A 16,608-nucleotide genomic window follows, 5' to 3' on the forward strand; every position below is an offset into this window, starting at 1 on the left:
CAACTCACTTGGTGATCACAACCAGTTGTGTGTATCAGTGGAAAGACCACAAATTGAAGGGGCATGGATATGTAAATAACCCTTTCACTCTCAGTGGTGTTCCATCTACGTAATATCTATCTCTTACACAGGATTTTTCACCAGCAGATCTCAAAGAACTTTCCAAAGGAGGGCACCGTTATTATCCCCATTTTACAGATGGGTAAACTGAGGCCTGGGCTGGGGAAGTGATTTGCCTAAAGTCACCCAACAAAGCGGTGGCAGAGCTAGAAACCAAAACCCAGGTCTCCTAAGTCCCAGGTCAATTTCCTAGCCACTATTCCACCCTACTTCAATGATCATTGTTGAGAATAGTGTAGTATTACCAAATATACGGTACTTGTTTATCAGTTACAAGAACAACAACAGGTATTCATATGAGCATCTTTTATCAGCACTAATTTTTGCTTTTCAGCAAAGTAAACAATTGGCTTCTTTTGAAATCTATGCTACAGTTCAATATTTGAACACAGAAAGGGTTAAGCAAATTTAAAATTGATGGCATATTTTCATGTATTACTGAAGAATATTAAAAAGAAAAGGAGTACTTGTGGCAACTTAGAGACGAACAAATTTATGTGAGCATAAGCTTTCGTGAGCTACTCCTTTTCTTTTTGTGAATACAAACTAACATGGCTGCTACTCTGAAACCTGAAGAATATTAAGTACTATATAGTTGGGGTTGAGTGGGAAACAGGACTTTAAAAAAAAATACAGTATCCTATCATAATAGTGCAAATCATTAGTGATTATGGTACTTGGATCAATTGATATAGAATACCATAGTAGCATATATAAAACATCTTTCATCTCACAATTCATTGATTATAAAGCCAGAATGTGAAGGGTTAAATAGACCACAATCTATAAGTACCTACATAGGAACAAATATTTCATAATAGGCTCTTCAGTCTATCAGAGACAGTCATAACACAATCCAATGGCTGGAAGTTGAAGCTAGACAAGTTCAGACTTGACACAAGGCATAATATTTTAATAGTGAGGATAATTAACTACTGGAAGGATTTAACAGGGGTCATGGTGGATTCTCCATCACTTGCAATTTTTAAATCAAAATTGGATTTTGTGTAATGGTCTTGTTCAAAGAAATTATTTTGGGCAAGTTCTATGACTGGTGTGTGACAGGGCAATATCCTTGAAAAACCTTATAGAATTAAGTTTAAGTATTTTTGGAGTCTATTGTATTGAATGCAAAGTTTATCTATTATTTCGGGATTGGCTGCAACTTCTGTAGGAGGGAGACATGGCCAATGTAAACCTTGGGAAGTATTATGAGCTTCAAATGATTATTTTAAACAATGGACCGTACAAGAAGGAATTTTTGGAACACACCAAGTTAAGTGGGTTTCCTAGGAAATACCTGTGGGTAAGTGAATGAAAATTCCCACCTCCACCCAACCTTTTGAAACTGTGACCTGGAGAGAGAACCCTTGTCTGCCAATTACCTCTCCCCAGAATCTGAAGACCAAAGACCCAGGCCGTATAAAGGAAAGACTGACTTATTCATGGGATGTCTGTTCTGAGGTGAAGTTGTTATGAACTTGTAACCACAGACAAATTCCCTTGGTGAGGTTTGAAGGACTGACTCCTGTCAGAGTTCCTGCTGACATGGTGGTGGTAGGTGATCTCTGGTAAGCTTATTTATTGCATGTGTGTAGGTTCTTTTATTGTTTTAACATGTTCTGTATGTAATGCTTTCACCTTAAGAATGAATTTGCTTGCATAGAAAGAACTGTGTGGTAATTTATAACTGTGGGAAATTACAACTGTTCATAGTTTCTGAGCAGAAAGCAAAAGTGTAGACACAAGCCTTTTAGCCAGTTTATTGCTGGGGGAGAACATAGTGTAGACAGGGAACTGTGGGGCCTGGAAAACCTCCAATCAGTGGAAGAGAGATGGGAGTCTCCACCCAAGAGACTTGAGGGCTGAGTAGCCATATGGCTAAACATGGCTGCTCTTGGTTGACAACAAGGGGGGAATACAGGTGCAGTTGCCCTGAACTGTGACACTCTGTTATGCAGGAGGTCAGACTAGATGGTCAGAATGGTCCCTTGGAATCAATGAATCATCTAGTCTGACCTCCTGCATAACACATGGCACAGGAGTTTCCTTGAATTAACTCCTGTTGGAACTGGAGCATGTTTTTTAGAAAAAACATCCAATCTCAATTTGAAAATTGCCAATGATGATCCACTACAATCCTTGGTAAACTGTTCCAATGGTAAATTACCCTCCCTGTATCTCAAAGCACATCACAAACTTTAATTAATTAATCACGTTGCTAGCTTTCTGTGCTAAATATGGTATTATAAATAGTCAACCATGAAAATAGACATAGAAAATTTAAGGTCAATATCAAAGTGGCCAAAAATTCTGTTCAAATCAGTTTTGGCTTGATTTTCAAAAGATAGAAGTGTTTACACTGGGTGGGGGGAGGGGAGACAGGGACATTTGGCCCGAGTGCCACATCAGGGTTCCGAAATTGTTTGGAGGGCAGAGTAGGGAAGGCTGTGCCCCCCCCCAAACAGCCTGACCCCTGCCCTCTATCTGCCCCCTCCCACTTCCTGACCCCTGACTGCCCCCCTCAGAACCCCCTACCCAGCCAACCCTTGTCCCCTGACTGCCCCCTCCTGGAACCCCCCCACCCCTAACCACCTCCCCAGGACCTCACCCCCATTAACCCCCCAGCTCCCTGTCCCTTGACTGCCCTGACTCCTATCCACACCTCTGCCCCCTGACTGGTCCCCCGGGACTCCCACGCCTATTCAACTGCCCCCTGCTCAGCCCCCAGTACTCCCAGCCGCTTACTATGCCGCTCAGAGCACCAGGACTGGCAGCCCTACCGCCTGTCCGGAGCCAGCCACCCCGCTGCACAGTCTAGAGCATCAGGGCAGGCTGGCGGCTCTTGCAGCCATGCTGCCTAGCAGGAGCTTGCAGCTCTGCCGTCCAGAGTGCTGGCGGCATGGTGAGCTGAGGTTGCGGGGGGGGGGGAACTACAGGGGAGGGACCAGGGGCTAGCCTCCCTGGTCAGGAGCTCAAGCACTGGGTAGAACAGTTGCGGGCCATAGTTTGCCCACCTCTGGTTTACACCTTCTCTTAATTTCAGTGGGACTGTCAATGGCCATGAGCAGCTCTGAAAATCAAGCCCCTTGGTAATGTTAGTGAGCGCCTCAGTTTCTGATTCCTTATTTGAAAATTTGGGTTTAAATGTCAGTCATCTACTACTTGTTGTCAGAGCCAGAATTTGTTCTTTATGGACAAATGTGATTTTTACATATTATGATATGAGTATTTACATTTTTCAAAAGCACATTGATTAAACAAATAAAAATCCTTTTCACTTGAGATACCATATGCTGGACCTGTTGTACTCTGTATTTCTCACCCTTTCTTACATTAGTGTGATGCTGATATTGTAATATCAATATGCCCTGATCTGCCTACATGGTTTCTAGTTAGTGCTAATAAGAATAAAACACAAATCGCACCTATAAGGGAAATAATGTACAGTACTTCAAGTATGTGGATTTACTAGATCAATGAGACAGGATTGCCAAAATGATTGAATAGGAATTCACACATCCTTTAGATAGAATGGAGTGGCAGGTTCTGCTGAAGAAATCAATAATGCTCAACTAAAGCTTCGATTCTGTAATGCAAAGCAGTGGAACTGCAGTTCTTTCCCTCAACAAATGTCTCTAAGGAACTACCATGTTTTGGTTTTCTCATAAATAATTTCTGCCACGGCAGGGAACTCTAGGAAATTCAGGGAAAGGGGAAAATAGCACAGATGTAACTGACACCTTGTTCTTCCTGGAAATTACTGTAACCTAAAAATGATCTTAAATTTCTCTAGGAAAAATCAACAAGAAAGTAACAATAGAATGGAAACTTTAGAGATGTAATTAGAGACCTCAGAGAAGGAAGACAGAAGGTTGTCCAAATTACCAAGACTCCTCAATCTTCATCAGACCTGCATATGATTCTGATCAAAGCAAGCATTTACTGCCGTACTATGAGCATGGTGAAGCTGATGCAGGAATGGAAGAGCACATTGGATTCTATCCAGCAAAATAATCAGTGGTTATTACTTGGGTGGCGTAAGAAGCAGAAAGATCTCAGCTAAATTTTCAGATGCCAGAATAAGTTAACAGCAAAAAAATCAAAGCAATCAGCCAACATTTGCTCTCTATAAATATATCAGAGGGATAAATATAGGAGAGGGAGAGGAATTATTTAAGCTCAGCACCAATGTGGACACAAGAACAAATGGGTATAAACTGGCCACCAGGAAGTTTAGACTTGAAATCAGACGAAGGTTTTTAACCATCAGAGGAGTGAAGTTTTGGAATAACCTTCCAAGGGAAGCAGTGGGGGCAAAAGATCTATCTGGTTTTAAGATTCTACTCGATAAATTTATGGAGGAGATGGTATGATGGGATAATGGGATTTTGGTAAGTAACTGATCTTTATATATTCAGGGTAAATAGGCCAAATCCCCTGAGATGGGATATTAGATGGATGGGATCTGAGTTACTATAGAAAATTCTTTCCTGGGTATCTGGCTGGTGAATCTTGCCCATATGCTCAGGGTTTAGCTGATTGCCATATTTGGGGTCGGGAAGGAATTTTCCTCCAGGGCAGATTGGAGAGGCCCTGGAGGTTTTTCGCCTTCCTCTGTAGCATGGGGCATGGTTGACTGGAGGGAGGCTTCTCTGCTCCTTGAAGTTTTGAACCATGATTTGAGGACTTCAATAGCTCAGACATGGGTGAGGTTTTTCATAGGAGTGGTGGGTGACATTCTGTGGCCTGCGCTGTGCAGGAGGTCGGACTAGATGATCAGAGTGGTCCCTTCTGACCTTAGTATCTATGAATCTATGAATCTATAACATTTTCTACATTTTCAAATATTAGGTTCTTCACTCCATTTAAAAGCACATAAATGAAAACGTTAGTTGCCTACAGTGATTGAGGACTGAACAAAACATAAGAGCATAAGGCTTAAGAAAACATAAGATCATCACTGATAAAGTTTGCAGATGACACAAAAATTGGGGGAGTAGTAAATAACAAAGAGGATAGTGTCACTGTTCAGAGTGATCTCTGGATTGCTTGGTAAACCGGGTAAGAGCAAACGATATGGCAGAATGTAAATGTATACATCTAGGAACAAAGGATGTAGGCCACACTTACTGGATGGGGACTCTATCCTGGGAAGCAGTGACTCTAAAAGTGATTTGGGAATCATGGTGGATAATCAGCTGAACATGAGCTTTCAGTATGATGCTGTGGTCAAAAAAGCTAATGTGATCCTGGGATGCATAAACAGAGGAATCTGGAGTAGGAGCTAAAAGTTATTTGACCTCTGTATTTGGCACTGGTGCAATCTCTGCTCTAATACCATGTCCACTTCTGGTACCTAACACTCAAGAAGGATATTGATACATTGGAGAGGGTTCAGAGAAGAACCATGAGAATGATTAAAGGATTAGAAAACATACCTTGTAGTGATAAACTCAAAGAATTCAATCTATTCAACTTAAAGAGACAGTTGGGGTGATTTGCTTACAGTCTATAAATAATGCGGGGAACAAATATTTAATAATGGGCTCTTCTGTCTAGCAGTAACATGGACCAATGTCTAGAAACTGAAGACAGACAAATTCAGACTGGAAATAAGGCATAATATTTTGAGTGGGGGTAATTAACTAGTGGAATAATTTACCAGTGGTGGTAGTGGATTCTCCATTACTGACAATTTTTAAATCAAGATTGGATATTTTTCTAAAAGATATGCCCTAGGAATTAATTTGGGGAAGTACTATGGCCTGTGTTATACAGGAGATCAGGCTAGATGGCCCCTTCTGGCTTTGGAATCTATGAAACATAATGCACCAAAGTTTGAAAATGTTGGTAAATATCTTGATTTATAAACTCAGTAAATTTGATCAGAAACTCATTGAAAGTGAATAAATATGGAGCTCTTCAATGTAATTTTTGGAGTCACTTTTCAGTCTACTTTCACTTCATCATGCATTGCAAATGGCAAGCCCTTTCTTAATGGATCTGTTTTTATTATGATACAGCAGTAGCTGCACCATAGTTAAATTTGCACTATAAATTCCAGTTTTAACATAAGCTTAAATCTTTATTTTGTAAAAATCTATTTCAAATGGCAAAAAACATAACAAAGAATATAAACTCTGAGTGGTATTTGAATTCTTTATGGTGGTTTGATGATAATGTATGACAATGAAGGACAATCTTACCAGTGGCCTCACCCATCTTAAAGCAGAAAAACTTCCCAACTGCATAGAATGTGAAACTTTGAGATATGCTTTTATACCTGTTATTTTAACAGATCAGCCTATGAACTCACTGTTCAAGTTTTGCCCTCAAGTGCAACTTGGACAAAGCTGGGGTATGCATTGTTTTTGGTATCTGTTGGAGACAAAGTCTGAAATAGATATGTCTGGCTGTGTCAGAGTATGTTCCAGGCAATATGAAAGTGGAAAGGAATGCACAGTCTATCACCTTAACCTTATTTTCATGCTTTTTAAGATTTTGTCTGGATGGGGTGTGTTCTGCTGCAAACTTTACTGTCCCAAAATTTAGGCTTTTTTTGTTAATAAATATTAGTCAAGATTTTCAAAAAGAGAGTAAGCTTTTTGGCATCTTACTTTATATTTCACATCAAAATCAAATGGCCTGATTTTTTCCCATTGTCTTTTGAAAATCAGGCCACTTATTAGGTGCCTACATATTGATCAAGAAACCTATGTCCAGATGTCCATTTTTCAAAATCTTGGATTCCATTTTTCTCAGTGGTAGCAGATGACAGAACAAGGAGTAATGGTCTCAAGTTGCAGTGGGGGAGGTTTAGGTTGGATATTAGGAAAAACTTTTTCACTAGGAGGGTGGTGAAACACTGGAATGTGTTACCTGGGGAGGTGGTGGAATCTCCTTCCTTAGAAGTTTTTAAGGTCAGGCTTGACAAAGCCCTGGCTGGGATGATTTAGTTGGGGATTGGTCCTTTAGTTGGGGATTGAGCAGGGGGTTGGACTAGATGACCTCCTGAGGTCCCTTCCAACCCTTATATTCTATGATTCTACAGATGAAGTGAGATTTTTTTCTTTGTGTGTTTTTTTTTAAAACTTGGCTTGATATGAAATGTTGTGGAAGAGATTTTAAATGGCTAGAATAAGATGGGGGAGTACGAAGAAGGAAATTGTCTCCATGATTCTAAAATATCCAAAGGTAATTTCATCTTGCATTTATCTATAGGAATGTTCCATTGTGATTCACTAATTGCACATGTTAATTGTCCATGATCCATCATGATCATGGAATTTGATGCAGCCATCTGTTTAACATAAAAACACAACTTCAAAAGAGTCTAAAGACAAGCTGGGGGTGGGGCTGAAGTTGCATATGCTTCCTTATACACACACAAGCATGTATGCTAATTGTTTACATGCTTTGGAAACATAAATAAGACAAATATAAAAAGGATTAAAGTCTAGCTATACTGCAAACAATTATGAATGTGCCCAAAATTACAAAGAGGAAAAGTACCTATTCCATTGGACTGACCATAGGATTGGGCAACAGGAATTCCTGGGTTCTTGTCTCTGCTCTGACTAGGCTGATCAGATAGCAAGTTTGAAAAATCCAGACACTTTTTTTGGTGTGTGTGTACACACACAGTAACTCCTCACTTAATGTCCCGGTTAACGTTGTTTCGTTGTTATGTTGCTGATCAATTAGGGAATATACTCTTTTAAAGTTGCGCAGTGCTCCCTTATAACGTTGTTTGGCAGCTGCCTGCTTTGTCCACTGCTTGCAGGAAGAGCAGCCCGTTGCAGCGAGCGGGTGGGGGCTTGGAACAAGGGTGGACCCGCAGCCCCCCCATCAGTTCCCCTAAGTTCCCTGTGCGGCAGCTGCCCAGCAGGCTAGCAATTGCCTGCTGTTCAGCTGTCCCTCCCCCCACTGCCCTGTGCTGCTCCTGCCCTGTGCCTTGGAGCTGCTCCCGGGAGCCACCTGCTTCCTGGGGGGGGGGAGAGAAAGGGGGCCTAATGTCAGGGTGTCCCCCTCCCCCTGATCTTGTCCCCCTGCTCCTTTGCCCCATCTCCACAGAGTGGGACGTGGCAGGGCTCAGGAGGGAAGGAGCTTGCTGGCAGCAGCTGCTGTCTGAACTTGCTGATCTACTTAAAAAGGCAGTATACTTAGAGTGGCGTCAGCATACTTAAAGGGGCAATGTGTGTGTGTGTGTCTCATTCACACAGTGTGTGTCTCTGTCTCTCTCTGCCATGCTGTGTCTCCTCCCTCCGTTTGTGCTCCCTTGTAGAGTAGGAGGCTACATTAACAACAACCTGTTAACCCTTGAGGGCTCAGCCCAGTGCTAGTTCATTATTTAGCCCCAAGGCATTCCCTGGGAACTATCCCACCCTCTTACTCCACCACCTCAACCAAGCTTCACAATCATCATTGCTGTGTACAATATTAAATTGTTTGTTTAAAACTTATACTGTATATATGTGCATGTGTGTGCGTGTGTGTATATATATAAAAATAGTGTTTTGTCTGTTGAAAAAAATGTCCCTGGAAGCTAACTTCCCCCTCCCGCCCCATTTACATTGATTCTTATGGGGAAATTGGATTTGCTTAACATTGTTTCACTTAAAGTACCATTTTTCAGGAACATAACTACAACGTTAAGTAAGGAGTTACTGTAGTTGTGTATAGAAGACAAAGTCCCTAATATCAGGACAATCCCAATAATATCAGGATGACTGGTCACCCTAGCACTGACATTGGCTGCCTCTACAATCCTGGGCACGTCATCATCTTCATTCTGTGTAAGGGGAAATTAAAAATTGCTTACTTACATCACAGAGATGTTCATTCTGAGGGTTAAGTTAATGAGTCAAATTCAATGCTGCTTCAATAACTTCAGTGGTATAGTACCCCCCGTGCATTTGGTTCACTATTTGCAAAGGAATATACAAATAAAAAAATAATATATTTGAGTGCTAATGTAAAAGTAGTTTAAAGCCACAATTTCCTATTTCCCCTTTAATCCTGTCTTAAACACAATTTGGCCAAGCTGCCCATATACCCTTCTAACAAACCCACCTTATTCTTTACTCTTACTGTGCATATGTACACAATGGATAGCTGATCTTGGCTTCAGGGCAGCCTCTAGGCACTACTGTAATACAAATAAAAAGTTAACAAATAAAAAGTTTTTTAGTCTGTTTACCTGGAGAGATGAGAGACAAGGTGGGTGAGATAAAAATCTTTTATTGGACCACCTTCTGTTTGTGAAAGAGATATGGAGAGATGTAACGCTCTGTATGCTACTCTGTGCACTATTCTGTAGAAGGCAGATTCCATTAGAAAACACTGAGATGAAGAAAACACTAAAGCAATTCTGTTCCTTAGAGAACCACACTCTGGCAAACTTTAAACAATATAATATTTCATCAGAGTTCCTGTTAAACTGCCAGGCACTTTCTTTTCTGAATTTCTTTTTCCCACCAAGCCTGATTAGCAAGATGAATGTGTAAATAAAAGTCTTCTACTTCATTCTCAGTATGTGCTTCCCCCATGAGTCATTCTGAGATGCCACAACCCAGGGTTGGTGATATTAGTTTCATCACCATGGGATCAATTCTGATATCATATACAGCGCTGTATGTATTCCACTCATTATGCTGTTGCAGGCACACGGTTTGCTGTTGAACTCTAGGAGTTCTATTGTGTTGTAAAAATAATGAAACAGGGAAGAAAGGGAAAGGTCTCCAAGTAGTTATTTCGTGTGGTTAAAATAAATTAATAAATAAATAAGACCAAACAAACCCAGCAGACTTGGATTTGAAAGAGCAGATAAACCCAGATGAGAAATCAAATTCAGTGGTGGGGGGAGCAAATGTAATAACTTGTAAATCAAATGAGCCATCTAGCAATCAATCTAATGCTAAAAAAAGAAAGCCCCTAAAATGACTGCAAACGAATATGATTTGCTTAAAAACCCCTACTGGAGTAAGCAGAAGAATTTGAATAGCAGCACTGTACAGATACTGTTAGATAGAGAAATGGGTGAGCAATGAATTCTGATGAACTCTTTTGTTGCCTTTTAACAGGAGCTGTGTACCCTGAGAAAATTTCAGCCACCAGTCCTAGAAGTCTCAACAGCTAGGGCCATATAGCACAGAAGATTAATGGGCTCTGGGGCTCTGATTCAAGTACAGGTTGAAAGGGGCTGAAAGTTATTAGAATAGGTTGAAAAATATGAAAAGCTTTTAAATGGAAACACTTCTGATGAAAAATCTCTGCTCGGCTCCAGTGGTCACATGTAATGACAGTTCAGAGGCCTACATAGAAATACATTGCTGCTTTCAGCCACTTCCTAGTGGACGGGTATCAATATCTCAATGCTACTTTAAACCAATACCCTTGTCTGCAATCTCGGCAGCCCTGTTGCTTCCAAGGATGGCTCTTCCATGGCACAGCTGAGGCACATTTTCAGGTGACTGCGGGCACCTGCACAACTGTTCCCTGTTCTCTGGATACATAGAAGACTTCAGGGTTGTCAGTCCAACACCCAGTGTGAGTACAAATTTCACCTTAAAACCTTCATTATCCTCTTGCAATGCCCCTTCATCTGCCAAAGTGTTTTGGAGGTTTATAAGAAGAAAGAGCATGCTGTGGAAATTTTCCCTTTGTTTTCAGCCTTTGTAATGATCAGGTAGAGAGCTTGGACTAGTACCTTTATTATTATTATCGTTTAGGCAAACAGTCTCTCTTACACTATGGCCAAGAAACCTGAGTGCTTAACATCAATAACCTAGCTGAGCTTGGGATTTTTGAAAGAGACTAATGGAATGAGGCACCCAACTCCTGCTGAATTTCAAAGGGAGTTGGGTCCTTACCTCCCGTAGGCACTAAATGTATGTTGCCTGATTTTTCAAGCTGCTGCATACTCATCACCCCTTTGGACTTGTATGGGAGTTGAGGGTCCTCAGTGCCCCCCAGGATGCACTCAGCACCTCACCCACAAGCATACAGGGTAAATAGGATAGGTGGAAGTGGAACATGAGCATGTCTGAGAAAACATGGGCTTAAGCATGATCCTCATTATACTAACAAAGAACTTAATGACACATGCCTCTCTTTGGCCTTATCCCTTTTCCTATGCAAGAATAAACTGGCAGTCAACAAGCAGCACTTTCATTAGTGCAGGACTGCATTCCTCTGCACTTCTGTATATCCATTTTTATCTCATGCTTATACATGCAACACCCCATACCTGCATGTATGACATCTAGTCCTATATGTACTAGGAAGAGTAATTTAGATGGAAAATGGGATTTAATTTCAGCAGTGGTCTCATTCTATATAACTATGAAGAATGATGATTTTGAACAGTTGATAGGATGGTATCCTACATTACAAATTTGACTTTAAAGATTGTTTTGTTAGTAAGGCTTTGCTTTACTTTTTCCCCTCCATAGCCCACAGTTACTCAAAGATTCACTGATTCAGAGACTCTAAGGCCAGCTTGGAACACTATGATCATCTGTCTGACCTTCTACACACAGGCTATAGATTTTTCCCCAGAAGACTGACTAAAGCATGTTTTTAAAATAGTTCTCATTTCTAAGACGCACAGGCTCTAAGACCACCACCTCCCCTGGTAAACTGTTCCAATATTTAATTACTATCACTGTTAAGAAACTGCAGCTTATGTCAAGGTCTAATTTATATAACTTGAACTTCCAGCCAATCTTGTGATGTCTTTTTCTGCAAGATTGAAAAGCCCTATACTGTCAAATATCTTTTCCATGTGTAAGTACCTATGCACAGAGACCAAATTACCTCACAATCTTATCTTTGAAATAAATATATAACACAAAGGATCTTGGGGAAAAACAAAAATGCTTCAGGCCAGATCCTCAGCTGTTGTAACTTGGTGGAACTCAGTTGAAGTCAATGGATCTATGCTGATTTACAACATCTGAGTATCTGTAGGGCAACCAAGATGTCCTGTTTTTCATGGGACAAGTCCCATATTTAAGCCCTCCTGCAGGTGTCCCAACTTTTTCTTAAAAACTGGCAATTTGTCCCATATTTTCTGTCTCCCTCCCCATCAGTACTGGTGGGTCCTGCTGCTGGCTGGATCCCTGCTCACCAGCCACCCTCCCACCAGCGGCGGAGGGGTGGGTCCTGTGGTTGATGATGGGGGTGGGTGTGCAAGGCTGGTGGCGGGGCAAACCTGCAGCACGCAGGGCTGGCTGCTCCCTTTGCTGATCTATCAGCACAACCACACTGCGTGCTGGCACTCGGCCAGCAGGGCCTCTCCCCATGTCCTGTTTCCAACCGGCACTGGCTGTGCGCTGTGGTTGCTGGTGAGTGTGGGCAGGTGCCAGGTGGCAACCTGTTACGTGTCGTCTCTGCTGCTCACCCATTGGCCCGTTATGTGCTCCCCCTCTCGCTGTCCTCTCCCTGCTTTGCCCCGTCACCCCTACCAGCCCTGCTGCTCCTCCATATACCCCCCCCGGCGAGGCACAACCCACTCCCAGTGCTGTGCGGAGAACCAGCCCCTGGTCGGAGTGCTCAACTCACCAACACTCTGGCCAGCAGACTCCTTCCTTCCCCCATTGCCTCTGGCTGGGCTGGCACCCCAGCAAAGGCCAAGACCATCCAGCCTGGGGCACTGGCCAGGAGGAGCTGAGCCCTGCGTGTTCCAAGACCTGCACAGCGCTGGCATGGAGAAGCCTCTCATCCCCTCAGCTAAGCTCTGGAGTGGCAGGGCTGGGGGGACGCGATTTCCAGCCTGTTAGTGCCCTGACCCTGCAGTCTCCACAGAGCCTTCTTCACCCGCCCTAGTGTGACGAGTTCCCCCCGGGGTGCCACCTGGAACTGGGGTACTGAGCCCCTTGACCCACCAGCCTGGGCTTCCACTCACCCTGTAATGCTGTGACAAGCTGCAGACACGCTCCCAGTCTCACACTTTCACCAGCACACTGGTAGGGACACACCCAGCTGTAGAACCATGCAGACAGACTTTCTGACTAGCCCCTGCATGGGAAGGCTATACAGCTAGGGCACTTATCAGCTTCAGGTCTCCCCCTCACCCCCACCCCAGAGTGCAACCCCAAAATTATACTGTCTTGGCTGCATGGAGAACTGTACAGCATAAGCTCTTGGAATTCGCCCCCCCCATGTGGAGAAGATATGCAACAGCGTTCCGCCCCCTGTAATGATTCACACACACTGGTTTTAGACAAAACAACAAGTTTATTAACTACAAATATAGATTTTAAGTGACTATAAGGGACAGCAAGCAGATCAAAGCAGATTACCTCGCAAATAAACAAAAACACAATCTAAGCTTAATATACTAAAGAGATTGGATATGAGTAGCAAATTCTCACCCTAAATGATGATTTAAGCAGGTTGCAGAGATTCTTAAAGGGCAAACTGTACTTGCTTGCAGCTTAAAACCCCAGGTATTCCTTTCATAAGGTAGAAATCCCCGTAGCCTGGGTTCAACCCTTCTTCCCCAGTCCAGTCCTTCTTCCTTGGGTGTTTTCAGGACTCTCCAGAGTCAGGGAAGAACCACAATGATGTCAGTCCCCTGCCTTAAATAGCTTTTTCACATGGTCTCCAGGCTTAGTTCCCACACTTTTCAGTGGAAAAACTCTGGTATTCCAAGATGGAGTCCAGTATCAGGTGACTTGGTCACATGTCCCTGTCGGGTCACAGGAGCCATGACTTGGAGGCTGTTTGTTGCAACCTCAGGTGGAAGGCTCCTCGGTGGGAGATTAGCTTCTTCTAAGACCTATTGTTCTCCCTAATGACCCTTCCCAACCAGCCATCTACAATGATTGCATCCTGCCTAGTGGACATTCCCCAGGTGTAAACACATTTGTAATAGATGCACGGACAATATTCCTATCTTCAGATACCAAAATGATACATGCATACAAATAGGATAATCATATTCAGTGAATCAATCTTTTCAATGATGTATGACCTATCCTGCCTAAAATACGTCATAGTTATGCCATAATCATAATAGTATTACTATGAAGAATATGGTGCATAATGCCACTCCTGAGTCCCGATCCCAGGGAGTGCAGAGCTACTCCATCCCCTAGGCACCCTCCCCTGCTGAGCCACCTCTCTAGCCATGTTTGCACAATGAATCCCTGGTGCACAATGAATCCTGAGGGCTTAACCCCTTCCTGCCTGCGCTGTAGCCAGGGGATAGAAGGAGGCTGTGTTATCTCAGTGGCCAGCAGCTACCTGGAGATGATAGCTGCCTTTTGACACTGTGTGGACAGGAAGGGACAAGCTGCTTCCAGCCACAGGGGAAGAGATGAGCTCTGCAAAAACATGGGCCAGGTCATCCCTTTTCTCCCCTCCTCCCCTCAGGGTGGAAGAGCTTCTGTCCCTTCCTTCCCACACAGTGCCAAAAGGCTGATTCAGGCCACATTCTGGTGTGAACCCTGACAGAAATCTGGGGAGGGGGGCATCTGACCCTGCATGCCCCCCATCCATGTTGCATCAGGAAGACGTAGTGCCAGGTACCAGGAGAGAGAGGTCCATCCCGGGGGCCCAGCCAGGGATGGAGGGCTGAGAGTGCTGGGCTGGGAGGATTGGGTCGGTTGGTCTCCCCACCTCTGTGAGAGAAGTGTATGGGAGTGTGTGTGTGTATGTGTGTGTAACCTCTCCCCATGTGCATGTGGTGGGGGTAGGGGTGTGTGTGTCACCCTCCCTGTGTGAACCCTAAAGCTTTAAAGATAAGAAGGTAAATATAAAGAATCCAATTACGCAGTATTTCTTTAGAACAGGGGCTCAGTCAACTTGATGCTAATTTGAACATTTGTACTGCATAGTTCAGACTGATTGCCATGGAACTTGCTTGAATATGAGTAATTTTACCAGGGGTCCCATATTCAGCATGGGCAAATATGGTCACCCTAAATACTCACCACTTTTTCTGTATTTATCAGTGATCCAAGGGGAACTGAAACCCACTGGGGCAGTGCCTTGAAGAGTGTGATAAGAAACTGTCAAATTAATTAGACTTTTTTAAAAAAAATTATGCCTTGCTGAACCCAAAAACAAGTCTAAACAATCTGGTTTTAGTTGTTTTACACGTGACAAGATATTTCTGCTTTCATCCAACAGAAATATGAAAGATGATACTGATGCATATAAAAGGATGCATAATTAACATGAAAGTTGTAAAGCAAAGTTAGCTTTTTGTTTAGCATTACTGTAGATAACGTTCTGTGTATTGATCTCCTCAAAGGAGGTGACTTGGGAAAAATATGGTGTCTTTTACTGTTGCTTTTGTCCTATTGGTCCAGTCAGGCTACTTTGCAACCAGCATTGACTGCCATGACTCAACAAATTTAATACCAAGTTTTGATATTGGCATTTAAACCCTTCAATAATGTAAGTCTAATTTCTTGTCACCTATCCCAACATGGCAGCTAAGATTGTAGTCTTCAGACTGCTAACCAGCTCCAAGTATAAACTGGAAAGGTCAAGTCTGAATATCTGGAAAGCTTCCTCCTCAGCATATACCAGAGTCATATGTGGCATCCTTTGGGAGAAAGTTAATTCTGCTTTGGTTTTCTATTTGGGTTATGTATTTTGTTGTTGCACTGTTCGTTTGGGTTAGTGTTGGTGAACATTTTTTTGTCAACTGGTTTTCAATGGAAAATTGGGTTTTTCGCTCCTTTATCCCCCATGGCGATTGTCTTCTTGCAATTATTTTGTTGACAAATGCCTGAAAACCAAAACATTTCAATTTGGAAATACTGCAATGGTGCCCCATGGGAGTTGCAGTTCAGTCATCTCATGTCTAGTCTCCTCTGTTGTCCAGGCTCCCCAGCTGGACTATGTTTTCCATCACATATCACAGCCAGGGACACTGGCATTGTGTCTCCTCACTGCTTCCTGAGCACCAGCCCATGTCCACAGTTGCCTCTGCAGTGCCCCACCCCTCTTTTCTGCTTCATAGGGCTCCTCAAACAAACCCCACAGGAAAATTAAAAGTTTCCTCACCTTCTTCCTCCACCAACAGCTTTCAGCCAGTTACAGCTTCTCAGACTTCTGTTTCCTGAGCATCCCCCAGCTTACTGCCAGGCCTCAGGCAGTACTCAGCTACTTTCCTCAGCCCAACCCCCCTTGTGGCATCCCACTGCCTTTTTATACAGAAATTACTTGCTTCCTCTTAGATGAGGCTCATCTTGTAATTAAGGCTGACATAGCCCTAGTGTGGGCTCTCTGGCCCACAAGCAAGCCACCCTGTTCAAGATATCTGTGAGGAATTGCCTCCCTTACCAAGGGGGAAGACCAGGTGCACCATGAGATGCAGGCTGACCAGGGAGGCCTCCACCCCACCTATCCAGGGCATTTCCAAAACAAAATATTTTGCAGTTTGGCCAAAATATTTCAGTTTTGGAAATTCAACTAGCTCTATTATTGGGCTTGATTTCTTTTTTTCACTTTACCAGTGTGTTTCCT

The sequence above is a fragment of the Dermochelys coriacea genome, chromosome 1 (genome assembly GCF_009764565.3).
Source record: "Dermochelys coriacea isolate rDerCor1 chromosome 1, rDerCor1.pri.v4, whole genome shotgun sequence".
Taxonomy (NCBI): Eukaryota; Metazoa; Chordata; order Testudines; family Dermochelyidae; genus Dermochelys; species Dermochelys coriacea.